This window comes from Pelodiscus sinensis, chromosome 4 (genome assembly GCF_049634645.1).
Source record: "Pelodiscus sinensis isolate JC-2024 chromosome 4, ASM4963464v1, whole genome shotgun sequence".
NCBI classification, from domain to species: Eukaryota; Metazoa; Chordata; order Testudines; family Trionychidae; genus Pelodiscus; species Pelodiscus sinensis.
Genome location: NC_134714.1, coordinates 88,930,065 through 88,944,792, shown reverse-complemented (window position 1 = coordinate 88,944,792; position 14,728 = coordinate 88,930,065). Strand labels below are relative to the sequence as shown.

General features: G+C 42.2%; 1 long non-coding RNA gene across 2 annotated transcripts in view; it reads left to right on the top strand.

Annotated features, from left to right (window-relative positions):
* LOC106732090 (uncharacterized) overlaps positions 1 to 14,728 on the top strand; it is a 52,403-nt gene that overhangs the window by 35,341 nt on the left and 2,334 nt on the right. The window contains exon 6 of one of the 2 annotated variants that reach the window (XR_012903557.1): positions 226 to 346. The exons of the other annotated variant lie outside the window; for it this stretch is intronic. This is a non-coding gene — a long non-coding RNA (uncharacterized LOC106732090). Of the gene's footprint in view, positions 1 to 225; positions 347 to 14,728 lie in introns of those variants that run through there. 2 annotated transcript variants of the gene reach the window in all.

Below are 14,728 nucleotides of genomic sequence, written 5' to 3'. Positions count from 1 at the left end.
AGCCTACAAGATATTTTGTTTGTCATTGCCCACACACATGGCTGCCAGATTCTGTTGATTTGGGGCTAATGGGCTGTTTAATGGGGTGCAATCGTTTGGGCTTGGACTGGAACTCCAGGCTCTATCCAGATGTCTGAACATCTACACTGCAAATAAACAACCCCTTAGCCCAAAGTCTTAGCACAAGTCCGTTGAAATGGACCAACTATGGGTTTTTAATTGCAGTGTGATCAGCATCAGTGAAGCCATGAAAATAACCACAGTCTCTGTCCCAAAGAGATTACAACCAAAGGCCCTGATTCTGCAACCCAATGGGATATCTCAGAGATGGAAGAAAGGAAAACATGTAAGCATATGTTTTAAATGTCATTTTAACTTTTAAATGTCATTGCCATCATTAAGACTTAAACGCATGTTTAGGTGCTTATCTGCACTGTGGCCCAAGTTAGGTCTGCCTGATCAGACTCTAAAAGATAGGTGTAGATGGGACAAGATTCAGTGGGTTACCTAAAAGAGGAAGCTAACTAGAGTGTGTGAGGGTAGGTGCATGCAACTTTATATCATTCAGGGTCAATTAGCATATTTCTGCTTTTCTGCTATAATAATCAATTATGTATGTGTAAAAGATTTCCTGGTTGGTTCTCATCTCGGTACAATCTCTCTTGAGAATCCTAGTTTAGAAGCATGTGCTAACAGAGGAGGGTGAGGGGGAGTGAAAGCAAAAGAAGAATGACAAGAAAATAATATATGCGGAAATGATGATGGGAAGGCAAACAGAAATTTGGTTCACATGACTGTGGATTGTCCTAAAGTAAACTTCTTTAGACAGAAATAGTAAATGCAATTTACCATCCTTTTTAGAGCACTACTTCCCAAGAGACCCAAAAGGTATTTATATGACAAGCCTGAGCCTTTCCCTCCTTTCTCCAGCAGAACTCTGACTAACTTCAATGGTACTATTGGATTGGGTCTGGAGAGAACTTACACATTTTGACATGTACCATTGAAGTCAATAGTACTACTCATGGTAACAGGTGTTTTCAGTACCAGGCCCTTGCTATGGATGATAAGCTGCAGAAATTGTTATGGAAGTAAGAACAATAGATTAAAAAGGAGTTATGGGTGTGTGCATTGGCTGTTAAGATAAGTGACACACATGAACTATAAAATGAGCACTCTAAAGTTAGGAAAGACCAGAATTAAAATTGCAACCTTCATTCAGCCTCCTGTGAGTGATGCACTGTGCATTAAGAAATACTCTCTTCAGTTACATGGTTACAGAATGTGTGGGCCCAAGCCTTATTAAAGGCACACCAGGAGACCCTGCACAGAATGTTCATTTCCTCTGGATTTTTCTGTGGTGTGCTTACTATAATATCTGAGTGCTTCACAATGATTCATGCATTTATCTTCGCACCATCCCTGCAAGATTGCATGGCAGTATTATCTGTATTTAACAGCTGGGGGACAGGCACAGAGAGATTAAGACCAAAAGTGTCAAAAGTATGTACTAACTATGGGTGCCCAGCTTCAGAAAGGGTCTTTTAGGCTATGTCTACACAGCAGCATTATTTCGGAATAGCTCACGTTATTCCGAAATAACGTAGTGCGCATCTACACAGCAAGCCCATTATTTCAAAATAAATTTGAAATAACAGGCTTCTTACTCCAACTTCTGGACATCTCATTTCATGAGGAGCAAGGGAAGTTGGGGGAAGAGTGCTTTATTTCAAACTAACTGCCTTGTAGGCAGCGCCAAATTCAAATTAAGCTATTTCAAATTCAGCTACGCAATTGTCCTAGTTCAAGTTGCGTAGCTTGTTTCGGCTTCAGCCTTACTGTGTAGACATACCCATAGAGCACATAGCATTTTTATGTCACTTTATATATGCAAAGCCCAGCTTGAGTTGAACTTATGAATTAGGGTTGCCAAATTTCTAATCACATAAAACTGAACACCTTTGCTCAGCCCCCTGCCTTGCCCCTTCCCTAAGGCTGTGTCTAGACTACATGCCTCTGTCGGCAGAGGCATGTAGATTAGACAGATCAGCAAAGGCAAATGAAGCCGCGATTTAAATGATCGCGGCTTCATTTACATTTACATGGCTGCCGCGCTGAGCCGACAAACAGCTAATCAGCTGTTTGTCGGTTCGTGCGCTAGTCTGGGCGTTCCCCCTGTCGACATCAAAGCCCTTTGTCGGCAGCCCCGTTATTCCTCATGGAATGAGGTTTACCGGGGCTGCCAACAAAGGGCTTTGATGTCTACAGGGGGAACGTCCAGACTAGTGCGCGAGCCGACAAACAGCTGATTAGCTGTTTGTCGGCTCAGCGCGGCAGCCATGTAAATGTAAATGAAGCCGCGATCATTTAAATCACGGCTTCATTTGCCTTTGCTGATCTGTCTAATCTACATGCCTCTGCCGACAGAGGCATGTAGTTTAGACATACCCTAAGGCTCCTACCCTGCCATGCCCCTTCTCTGAGGTCCCATTTACTGCTCATTCCACCCCTCCTCCCTCCATCACTCACTCCTTTTCACTGGACTGGGGCAAAAGGAGGGGGTGAGGGCTCTGGGGTTAGGCCAGAAATGAGGGGTTCAGGATGGCTCTGACAAGGGTTTGGGGCATGGAAGGGTGTGAAAGCTTTGGCTGGGCATGTAGGATGTGGGGTAAGACTGGTGGTGAGGGGTTGAGGTGCAGGAAAAGGCTCCTGAATTGGCCAAGGGGTTCAGAGTGCATAATTGGGCTCAGGGTTAGGGTATGGAGTTGGGTGCAAGTTCTGGGGTGAGGGATTTGGGGTGCAGAAGAGGGCTCAGGGCTGGAACTGGAGGTTAGAATGCAGAAGGGGGTGAGGACCCAGGAGGTATACCCTCTGATGTGAGCCTGGGATGAGTGGTTTGGGGTGCAGGAGTGAACTCTGCACTGGGCCAAGGTGTTCCAGGGACTACAGGAGGAGGCTCAGAGCTGGGGCAGGGTTGTGGTGTGGGATCTGGGCAGTGTTTGCCTGAGGCGGCTCCTGGAAGTAGCTGGCATGCCTGACTCCTGAGTGCAGGGGATATGGGCTCTCATGGCATCCCCATGTCCACCCTTGCACGTAGGAGCCGAACATCCTGGCTACTTCTGGGAGCCATGTGAAGTTGGGTGGGAAGCCCACTTTAGCCCAGCTGTGCTGCCGACCATATTTTTAACAGCCCATTCAGAAGTGCTGACCAGAGCCACCAAGGTCCCTTTTTGATAGGCATTCCAGTTGAAAACCTGATGCCTGGCCATCCTATTCTGACGGCTCATCACTTCTGCAAATCTGCCCCACTTCCCTTCATTCATAACAAAGTGCATCCTTCTTCCCCACCTCACTACCTGGGCAACAGGAGGGAAGATTAGACAGCACAGGAAACACTCATCCTACTTTTGGTACCATAGATGCCTCCAGCTGCTAAGAGGAGTGATTGCATGACAAGCCTGGTTTAACCCCAGCAACCCTGGACTGGAACCCACTCAGTCTTTCTGAAGGGCTGGCACATTTGCAGTATAATCATTGTGAGGGGCATAGTAAGTACAGATGGAATCTTCGAAGAATTTCACTGCTAGGTCTCTACCAAGCATGCGAAAACTGTGACTTCTATCTTGGACTAACCAGCGCAAATTTTATGGGTTAACAAATAGCTCAGAGCAACCCCTCTACCAAATTTCAAAGATCTGCTTCAAAGCATGGAGGAGCTACAGTTTTTTGATGCAACAGATGAAAATTGTTTTAACAGAGGCAAAATAATTGTATTCCCCCTTCCAATCTTGTTCTGGAAAATGGCCTAATCATTGTTGCTAAAATTTTCAACCCCCCCTCACTCTACTGCTCCCACCCCTCACTCTGCTGCTCCCACCCCCCACATGGCCTGAGGCAGATACTTGGCATGGAAAATTCCAGGCCAAACAGTTAAAGTTTGGCAAAGTTGTAAAGAAATGAAAACAGGGGCTTGTGATGGAAAGTCTTGGGGAACCTTAACTTTAGGAGTGATACTAGTTCTCCCTGTAATGTATTTGTATGTTTTATATATTTAAATTACATGATTAATATAAAACTTTAAGGAAAACATTTTAAAAATGAAACCAGAGCTCTCTTGTTCAAGATTCAGTCCCTGCTTTTATCTTATGAGAAATGTTGTCACAAAACACTAGGATTTTACAGTATTTTCTTGCTTTGGGGCATCATTTAGAAGTCTGTTTGGGTTTTAGTTCTCTTTATTCTGCTTTTATATAGTAGAGTTTACTAAACTATGAGGCAACAAATAGATTAGCAAAAGCACTGACCAATTGTACATAATCCACCAAAGTTGGCTGGGGAGACAGGGTCTGTGTGCACTCTTTTCACAATTCTCCCCCAATCATTTTTGCATAATCCAATGGAATCCAACAAACAAAAGCCCCTCACAAATCAGATGGTATTTAATTTGAGTAGTAGGTAATCAGTGAAAGAGAGTATCCTGGAGAGAAGGTAATTTGTCTTGAGCTGACAATTTGAGATGGATGCTCTGGGGTTATCTGCAGTGTCAGTTCACTCAGAGATGAAACTCCATTTCTCTCGCTCTGAAGTCTAAAGATCCAGAGACCTAAGAGATAATAAGGTATTTTAAGAGTTCACTCTACTCCTTGTGTTTCTGTATGGCAGATTTCTGTGCTATAGTGCTTAGCATCTTTTCTCATATATGGAGAACTCAAAAAAAAAAATCAAGAGAATTTATTTAGTAATTTAACTATAAAGGGCAAATTAATCTAGATTACATAATGCTGCATTTCCCCTTTCTACTGGAATTGATTGACTGCCTCTGATCAGATGTACCACATTCCACCACAGAAGGGGCTGACATGTAGTGACTGATGACCTTTTTCCAGAACTGCTAAGTTTCCCAAACTGTGGTCCATGGACCAGTGTAGATCCGGGGAGCACTTGCTAGTGGTTCCATGGAGAACTGGCTGGCCATATGGTGCTGATCCTTTTTTAAATCAATTATGACTCAAGGCCTGCTTAAAATTCAATATGGCCTGGCATTAGCTTCTTTGCTAGAATAAAGGCCAAAGCATCAACCGTTATCTTGGTATTTTTAAGTCTGGTTTAATCTAAATGAACTCTGCTCATTTTAAATGAAATCACTAGGCCATCCAAATGGACTTCAAATGCATGTTGTGTGTAAGTGGACAGCAAATGAAATGCAAACCACAGATTAGGGAGCTGTTTACCCAGAGCTTCATCTGAGGAATAGAACTTGCCCAGTAATAGCTAATAGTAATTAATTAATTTTATTTTAGAAAATGTGCAAAAATGTATTAAAACATACTTTAATATTATTCAGTCACGTCTCCTGAGGAGCTTGTACTGTATAATGGTTTATAATAAGGGGGAAAGACTGTATATTTGAGCAAGTTTGTGTCTGCCCAGCCATGAGTCTGTTTGTTCAAGAACTACTCCTAAATGATAAGAGCTAAGACCACCAAATTTGGTAGGCAGCTTCCTCTTATCAAAACTTAAACCAAGGCCAGGGTTTGGTTGTGCCAAAACAATGGGATTTGCCTGGAATATGATTGTTAATTCTCATAAAATGGAAAGTGGGAAAGGGGGTTACTATTAGGAACACTTATACTGAAGAATGACCACAGTGTGGGTGGGCACACTGGGAAGAGAGTGGCCAGCTGGAGGTGGGGCGCTGGGTGTTGCTGGCCACTGTACATATGTAAGATTCTTGTGCTGGTGGGCAGTGCATCGCCTCTTACCCCGGCCAGCCCCTGGGGATCTCCCACCCAGGCAGCGTGGTCCCCGTCTCCCTGACCAGCCCAAGGGAGCTGGAAACTGAGCAGCATGGCCCTGCTGCTCCAATCAGCCCCTTGGATCCGCTGGCCAGGCACTGTGCCTCTGCTGCCTCCACGAGCCATGGGGAGCCACCACCCATGCAGTGTGGCCCCCTCTGCCCTGAGGATCTGCTGTTTGGTCTATGCAGTCCCTGCCATCTCTGACAGCCCTGAGAATTAGCCAGCCTCCTGCACCCCTTCCCCCTGCCCAGAGCTCCCACACACCTGCTAACCCCCCGATCTATCTCCAGCACCCACCCATCTCCTTCCCTGAGCCCCCACCCTCTGCCATGACTCATGGTCTCCTTACCCCCTGCTCTCGGCCCCTCTTCACCCCCCACTCCTAACCCCTGAACCCTCTAGCATCTTGTCCTGTGCTCCTCCTTAAGGACCCAAGCAAGCCGAGTCAATGTGCTGCTATTTGAATAACTGAACTTTATTATTAATTATCATTAGTTTAGTTTAGTTTATGCATACACTATGGAGGAATTGTAACAGATAATAGGAAATTGTTCCTGCCCCAAGAACTTCCTATTGAAAGCTCAGACTCAAACAAGCATTTATGCACTTTTTTGCTATCCCGATTCTCGAAACCACTTATGCACGTTCTTAACTTTAAAGCTTTAAACCTAAGCCAACAGAATGCAAGCACATACTTAATGCAATGAAGGTGCTTAAGCATGTCTTTCCTGAATAGGGATGTTGTGCCTAAATAGACAAGAGAAACACAGGGAGGGAAAGAAGTATTACTGAAGATAGGGTGCTATTTAAACAATGTAGATTAATTTTGTTATGTACAATTTGCATATTTGGGCCTATTTGCCTCTGAATGTTAAGTGGGTGCAGGTATTTCTGTTAATAATGAGAGATGGTCTGGCCTACAACAAACTTTGAGCTTAGTTTATTTAGAAACACAGTTCTGAGATTTCAAAGTACATGAAATATCTTCTTTTAATAACCAAAACATTTGTTTGGATTCTCAGTCAAATCCAGAGTCTTGTAATTATAGTCCAAAACAAGAGCTATTTCATGTCTTTCTTATGAGTCACAAATCATTCCGTTTCTCTGTGAAACTTAAAACGATTTGGTTTACTCAATACAAACAATTCAAAACAAAATTATCATTTCAGTGGTCCTTTAAGTAAACTGGGTCAATATTTTTTTTCTTTATCAAAAATATGGCTTTGTTAAAAATGAAATTTTCTCTTTCTCTCACACACACATACACACACACACACACATTTAAAAACTAAATTAATGAAATTGATATTTTATCAGCGTTGCAGTGAGAAAAACCCATTTTCCAATCACGTCTATATTTGAGCTATTACATTTTTTCATATTGGAATTTATTGGTATTACCGTAACATGGTCTTCATAGATTGTATATTTGTTGTGGGCCAGAAATAAGGGGAATTTCTGTTATTAGGAAAATTGCTCTCAGCATATTAAGACTGAATTATTCAGGGGAAATGGATGGCCTAGGGATTAGTAATAGGATATGGAGTCTTTCACCTCTAGGTCGCTGCAGCAAATCCAGCCCAGGTTGACAGCCAACATCTGAACTGGATGTTTAGTGACTTATCTGAAATGAATCAGTGATTTTTGTCCTCCTGTGTCTAGTACAGGGTTTCCCAGCCTGTGGGTCGGGACCCAAATATGGGTCGCCGTTACATTTCAAAAGGAACACCAGGTGTCTCCCCAGGTTGCTCTCCAGGGGTGTGTCTAGACTACATGCCTCCTTCGACGGAGGCATGTAGATTAGCCAGATCGGAAGAGGGAAATGAAGCCGCGATTAAAATAATCGCGGCTTCATTTAAATTTAAATGGCTGCCCCGATCTGCCGATCAGCTGTTTGTCGGCAGATCGGGGGAGTCTGGACGCGATGCCCCGACAAAGAAGCCTTTCTTCATCGGCACAGGTAAACCTGGTTTCACGAGGCTTACCTGTGTCGATGAAGAAAGGCTTCTTTGTCGGGGCATCGCGTCCAGACTCCCCCGATCTGCCGACAAACAGCTGATCGGCAGATCGGGGCATCCATTTAAATTTAAATGAAGCCGCGATTATTTTAATCGCGGCTTCATTTCCCTCTTCCGATCTGGCTAATCTACATGCCTCCGTCGAAGGAGGCATGTAGTCTAGACACACCCCAGGAGCCATTCACACATTTTTTGAATTGTCCTGGGTTACCAAGTCTTCCAGAATTGTCAAAAAGGGTCCCCATCTGGAAAAGGTTGTGAACCACTGGTCTAGTAGAATGGAGCTAGATTCTATCTCACTTACACCACTATATACTGCATGATACCCTTATTAGCAGTCTCAGCAGAGATGAGAGAGCTGAATTGTTATGGATATTTAAACTGGTAGATTTGTTTTATATGTCAGTGTTACAGTACATTGGCAGGCAGTATGGGGGAACTCTTTATGGAGAGGGCGATGGCTGTACTGCATGGATTCTGATCTAGTCTCTCCTCCCTTTGAGGTGTTCTCTTCAGAAAAGGGGTGAGGCACAGTGGAGTTGTGTAGGGAACCTTATACAGCCATAACTTTTATTCTGTGCCATGAATTAATAGGAAACATCATCCTTCAGACTTGTCAAGCCAGAACATTTCACAAGCACTACATTCACTTAAACAGGTAGCAAAATGCAGATACTGAATTCTGGCTGGCACCAGAAAATGAAAGTTAAGCAATGAATTTATCATCAGCAGGAAGTCAATGCTGGGCCTCTGCAGAGTGAAGCTAGACAACTGGCTCTGAGGGGTGGGAGCTTTGCTCTGTTGTCTTGTTCAGAGTTTATGGAAGAACATAATCTTCATTTCAGGAACTTCTGTTTTATCTGTTCCAGCCACCCTTGCCTACAAGTTTAGCCCCTGGAAAACTCAGAAATGTCATTTTGTTTTGATTTCAAATAGAAGTGAGTCCAAGCCACAAAATCTGGTTCTGGATCTGCATTCCAATAGAGTAGGCATGTTTTGATCTGAGACTTTATCTTAGTCACTTATAAAGGTTTGCAAGGTTAAATCCAGATGCGGGTTTCATTTCCCAGCATCTCCAAAGTTTAAGGTTTGGGTTCAGAGTCAAAAAAAAACTTAGATGGATTGGTTCATATGTATTGTATTACATAAGACCCTAACCAAAAACAAGTACAGGAGAAGTCAGCCTTCTATTTGGCATTCTCACCACTGCTTTTGGCACCTCTGTAAAAGCATGTACCAAGTATTGTAAGTTGACAAGTATATACTTGTTTTTTAAACTGTCGCTGATACATATTTCTACCTTAACAAAATAATAAACACTTGCTGGCATTCCTAGCTATTTGCAACAGGAACTGAAAGCAAATTTTAAGAAATGTAGACTTCATCAGAGCTTGATATATGAAAGGTACACCAACTTTTAACAATTGAGCTGATGAAGTATTTCTGACTCCAAGCATTCAAATACCATGTTTGCCTTCCCCCAAAATCATGAGAGTGGATTAAAAGCCATGAGATTGCAAATATAATAGATTTTAAGATTTTTGTCTTTTGTTTTTTGAGCCTGTAGAGTTAACCTGGGTCATGATTTCAAGTTTTATTCTTCAGCCATGAGGACTAGAAAGTCACTTTTTAAAGAATGAACGCTGGAATTCTTATAAAATATTATTATTTATTCTTATTTTATTTTTTCAACTACCATCATGACCATGACTGTTGCAGAAGGGACTGCACAAACACAGACCAAAATGTGGGTTCCTGCTCCCAGGTGCTTACAATCTATGTGCAAGTTGTTTGTAGATGTCACAGCAAAGGATAGCTTGACGCAGCTCTATGGATGTTTAGGGGGGATATCTCCCAAGTATAGAGACTGCATGGGAGAAAATATAAACGTGCTTGTTTATAAATGGAGACCAGAGTCATGGGCTGATTGGAGGCGGGAGCTGACATCTCTAGGTGGATGAAAGTTTTTAGAGTGAAGATAAGTCATAAAGGCACTTGAAAGTGAAGACAAGCAGCTTACATTTGATATGAAAGAAAAGGGGAAGCCAGTGGCAGGATGCAAAGAGTGGAGAGAGTGATCTGGTTAAAAAGATGGGCTAGGAAAATAATCTTTCCAGCACCATTCTAAGTGGATATGAGAGAGGCAAGATTACATTTGCCAAGGCCAGGGAGAAGGTTGTTGCAGTAATTGCTACATCTGTGGAGATGTATCAGAGGGGTAGCCGTGTTAGTCTGAATCTGCAAAAGCGACGAGGAGTCCTGTGGCACCTTATAGACTAACTGAAGTGTAGGAGCATAAGCTTTCGTGGGCAAAGATCCACTTCGTCTGACATGCATCTGACGAAGTGGGTCTTTGCCCATGAAAGCTTATGCTCCTACACTTCAGTTAGTCTATAAGGTGCCACAGGACTCCTCATCGCTTTTCCATCTGTGGAGATGTTAACCCTAACTCTGTTTCTTCTGCCTGCATCCCACCTCCATGGGCAAAGCTCCAGGACCCCCTTGCAACTGAAGGTCCAAGACCTCCCCTTCCCTGCCCAGAGAAGTATTGAGTGCACTCCCTCGCCCTGGTAGGAGGAGGCTCAAGCCAGCCAAAGCCCCGAGCTCCCCCTGTCCACCTCAGTGGAAGAGCTCTGGGCAGATCAAAGTCCCAGCCCACTTCCACCTGCCTGAAGTAGCCCTGTCCAGCCACAGCCTTGCCTCCCCGCCTCCACTTGCCCAGAACTAGCCCATCCTGGGGAAAAGCATCTCTTCTGGATGCTTTTGATAGGCTCCCTGCAGGTTCTGGGGCAGCTGAGGAGGCAGTTTGTGCTACTCAGCTTCCTGAGATTACGGATGAAGCAGGAAACTGAGTAGCACATACTGACTCCTCGGCTGCAAGATAAATCAAAAACTTTCCCCCCAAAATTCCATAACTAGGGGTCCAGTGGCTGTGGTAGTACCATGGGAGACAGAGTTCCATGGCCTATTATACCCACCCTCCATGAACTAAGACACAAGATGATGAGAGCCTAAGCCAGAGTTTTAGCTACAAATGTAACCCACACACCATCAGGGAGGGGGTACACTGTCCCATCTAGTGGCACTGAGACACTTCCAGAGCGAACAGTGAGTCTGCTCTATGGCCTTAGCTACCAGCCAACTGGCTTTTAGCTCAGGTGATAGAGGCTCATGCACTACGCTTCAGAGGTCCCAATTTGAGTTCACAGTGATTGAGAAAGAAGATAGGAAGGAGTAGTCGGGGGGGAGGCAGGATTAAGAGCTCTGTTTTAGAGAAGTTGAGTTTCAGCTGATGGCTAGACACTCATGAGGTGATATCAGAAAGACAGGCCATGATTTGATTTGGACAGATACATTTCTTCAGGCTAATAGACTGATAGAAATGCCAAGTATGGGAAGACTCAGGATAAAGTTTGTTGATGCCTAAATCTTTGTACCCCAGAATGAACTATGGGTATAAATATGACAATTTTCCTTTTGACTATTGGAATTGTGTCTGCACTCCCCACCCAAAAGATCATGGGACCCAGAACCCTAACAATGCAATAGCACTGCAGCCTCATCCTTATGAGCCTGAGTCAGCTGGAACATGTTAGTTGTGAGTTTTTCTTTGCTGGGTGTAGACATATCCAAAGAGACCGCCAGGTAGTCGCTGACAGCCACAATGGACTCCAAAGGAATGTATTATGCCAAATTTGTAATTTGGTTACATTTACTTAAATTATAAACTCTTGCTTGTATACATTTTCCATTTGATTGCCTGTGCTATCTGTCACAGACTATCCCCATTTGTTTCAGTTATTTGTGAGGTATTACATTATGTTCTATTCATGGATATAGTTTCTTCAATTGAAAGCACAAAGTAATGGTGGTAAGGTTGGCAGGTGTCCAATTTTGAACCGGACAGTCCAGTATTTGACCTTTCTGTTCAGGAAACAAATTGAGAAAATATAAATGAGAAAATATAAATGCCCGGTAGTTTCTAAATAAGATGTAATGTAGATTGTGATGTAATGTCAAGTGTGTCCGGTATTTTTGTTGATTCCATCTGGCAAACCTAAATGGTAGCACAGCCATAAAACAATAGATAAACCATTTAATGATTTGAAAAGAAAGAATATAAGTGATACCAAAACCATTAGAATAAGGAAGAAGAAAAGGAGAATAAAGGCTTGTTTTCATGGTGCACCAAAGAGTGCTAGAGGGGTGTGATTTGTAAAGAGTTCCAGTGTACTGTACTCTACCTTCCCCCATGCAGAATGTGTTGGTATGCTCTGAAAAGGTACTTAGTTTCCATTAGCATGGTCATGCATTAATGCAAACTAGTTGCTTTTTAGGGTATGCCAAGGGCAGTGTGAGCACAATTCTTAAGTGTGTTTTATAAATTATATATCCTCAGATGCGCTTTGCTGGCTCTATCTGGTCAAGCTCTAAGCAAAACCAAAGGGGCATGAGAGAGAGAATTCCAGTGCTAGAGGAAAAAATGTCATGATATTTAGCAGATCAAATGAAAGTAAGATGAACCAAAAGTGTAAACAGGATGTCAGGGAGAAGAGTGGCAAGAGAAGAAAGGTAGGAAACACCCTTTCCTGTCCTACAACACCACTCTAAACTCAGTTTGGAAAGTGCCTTTGCGTCTTGGAGGCATAATGCATTGCTGCAAAAATATCAGCATTGAACAGTCTGGGCATAAAGAGAAAGCAGTGTGGCTCCCAGGATATTAGAGAGACAAAGTGGGTGAAGTAATATTTTATTGGCTTACTTCTATTGGTGCAAGGAGCTTTGGAGTGCTATAGAACTTATTCCAGGTACAGGAACAAGCTTTGAACCAAGGTTTTTGGAATGATTATGCAGAGAGAACTACCACTAAAAGCCAGACAAAAAGCAGGTGAAAGATGCTAAAAGGGAAAGAGGTCAAAAAATGTGGAGTGACCAGTGCCTTGCAGACATGAAATTTTCAAAGGCATAGGGAGGCTTCCCACACTTGGGGTTTCTATCAAAGTCTCTTAGCCTGAAGAAATAATTTTTCCAAGCCTGTTTGGCCCATCTCAAATGACAATATTACTGTTTTGGGCCACCAGCTAGAATCAGTTTAATGGTCAGCCTTGTGTCCATTCTTTGTTGCCCTCTTTAAATGGAGTGGCCATGTGCCTAGTTGTTAATGATCTGAGCTCTTCCAGTGTATGCATACCAGTGACTTAAAATTCCAGTGTGCACAACCTTACTGTATTTTATTTCAGTACATTGCATGCAAACAGTCCCATATGCTTCAAACAACAAACAGAGAACAGGTGATTACACTCCATAAACAAACAGGGTTTTCCCAGTAACAAATCAACACCTCTTCATGTCTGGTATTTGTGGAATTTGATAAGCCACCCACTCTGCCCCTTCCCCATTCTTGTTTTGTCTGTCTTCATCCTTCTTCATCTTTTATCCCTCCCTCCCCAGCTTCCAAAGGAAGGCATTCATTGTTAATTAACTGCTGAAATACTGCAAGCAGCTTGATTCATGGGATTGAGTTGGGAATGAAGCTTTACTCCTGAATTTAAAATGTTTGTAAAGACCTAAAAGGCAAGCTTTCTCACTCCAAAGGAGTGAGGGAGAGGGTAGGGAAATAGAGAGATGGGGAATGTAACTGGAAAACCTCAAAACAGAAAATTAAGACATATGTCTTAATTAGTTTGAATGATAGTTTGAAAAAAAAACAAAGGTTCTGGAGTTTCTGGAGCTTATGAACTCTCAGATGTGTTTGCCTTGAATAAAGTTTCTGGGATGGATTCTGATCTCAATCACACTGGTGCAAATCTGTAATAATTCCACTGTTGTCAGGATTCATAAGCATTGACTTCACTGAATTTATTCTGGATTTATGTTTATATGACTGACACATTGCTGCAAAATATATTATCTGGCCCCTTCTCTCTAATGTTTCTGAATGAAAAGTGCCAAAATAATCCTGCATGCATTAAAAAAATACTTAAGGAATTTGTAAGTAGTCTTAACATTCTTAAATCCACTACTGATAAATGCCTCTATTCAATGCTATTACCAGTATCCGAGTAGGTAACTACATACATTTTTTTTATTTAGTAGATCCTAGTTTATCATGCCATGTTTTTATCCTATTGATCAAATGTGTATATTAATTATATCAAATAATTAATTATATCAATTATTAAGTTGCTATATCATTAACAAGTAGGATAGAAATTGAATGGTTAAAAAGTTACCATTATTGTTGCTACTCCATGAATCTTGCTAAAAATGCCTGCAACTTTGAGATGGCTTTGAATCAAATTGCCCCAAATTTCCACAGTTGTCCCAACCCGTCAAAACGTAGGAAACATTGGAATTTTGGGTCAACAGTTAAAAGGTTCATAACTGTACCCTAAAGTTTTAGACGATGCTGAACCATAGAAAATTATCATCCTGTTTAATTATTTATAGTCTGTTTAATTAAAATACAACTGGCAGTTGCTCCCTGGAAGTAAATACTGTTTTAAAAATACATACAGGTTAACGATGTAATCCACTACTGGTAACAACTACATGGACCATCCCACATTATTGCAAACACATTCAGCCTATGCTGACAAATAGTAGAAATATTTCAATCTTTCGCATTACTCTGATACTTTTGCAGATGCATATTAAAGCACCCAGCATAACAGGGCTTTCATCCATGACTAAGTATCTTTTTTATCATCTCACATCCTCATGTGCATAGGGCCTCCACCAGTTTCCACCAATTATTTTAGCGTTGCGCTGCTCTGTTCAGTCTCCTAAGTGTAATATTGATGGATCCAAGCACTACCATACTATAAATAATAACAACAGTAATGATAAAAGTGACAAGGAATAAGAAATACTGAGTTTTATTTCTGATACTGACAAAATATTGGCTGCTCA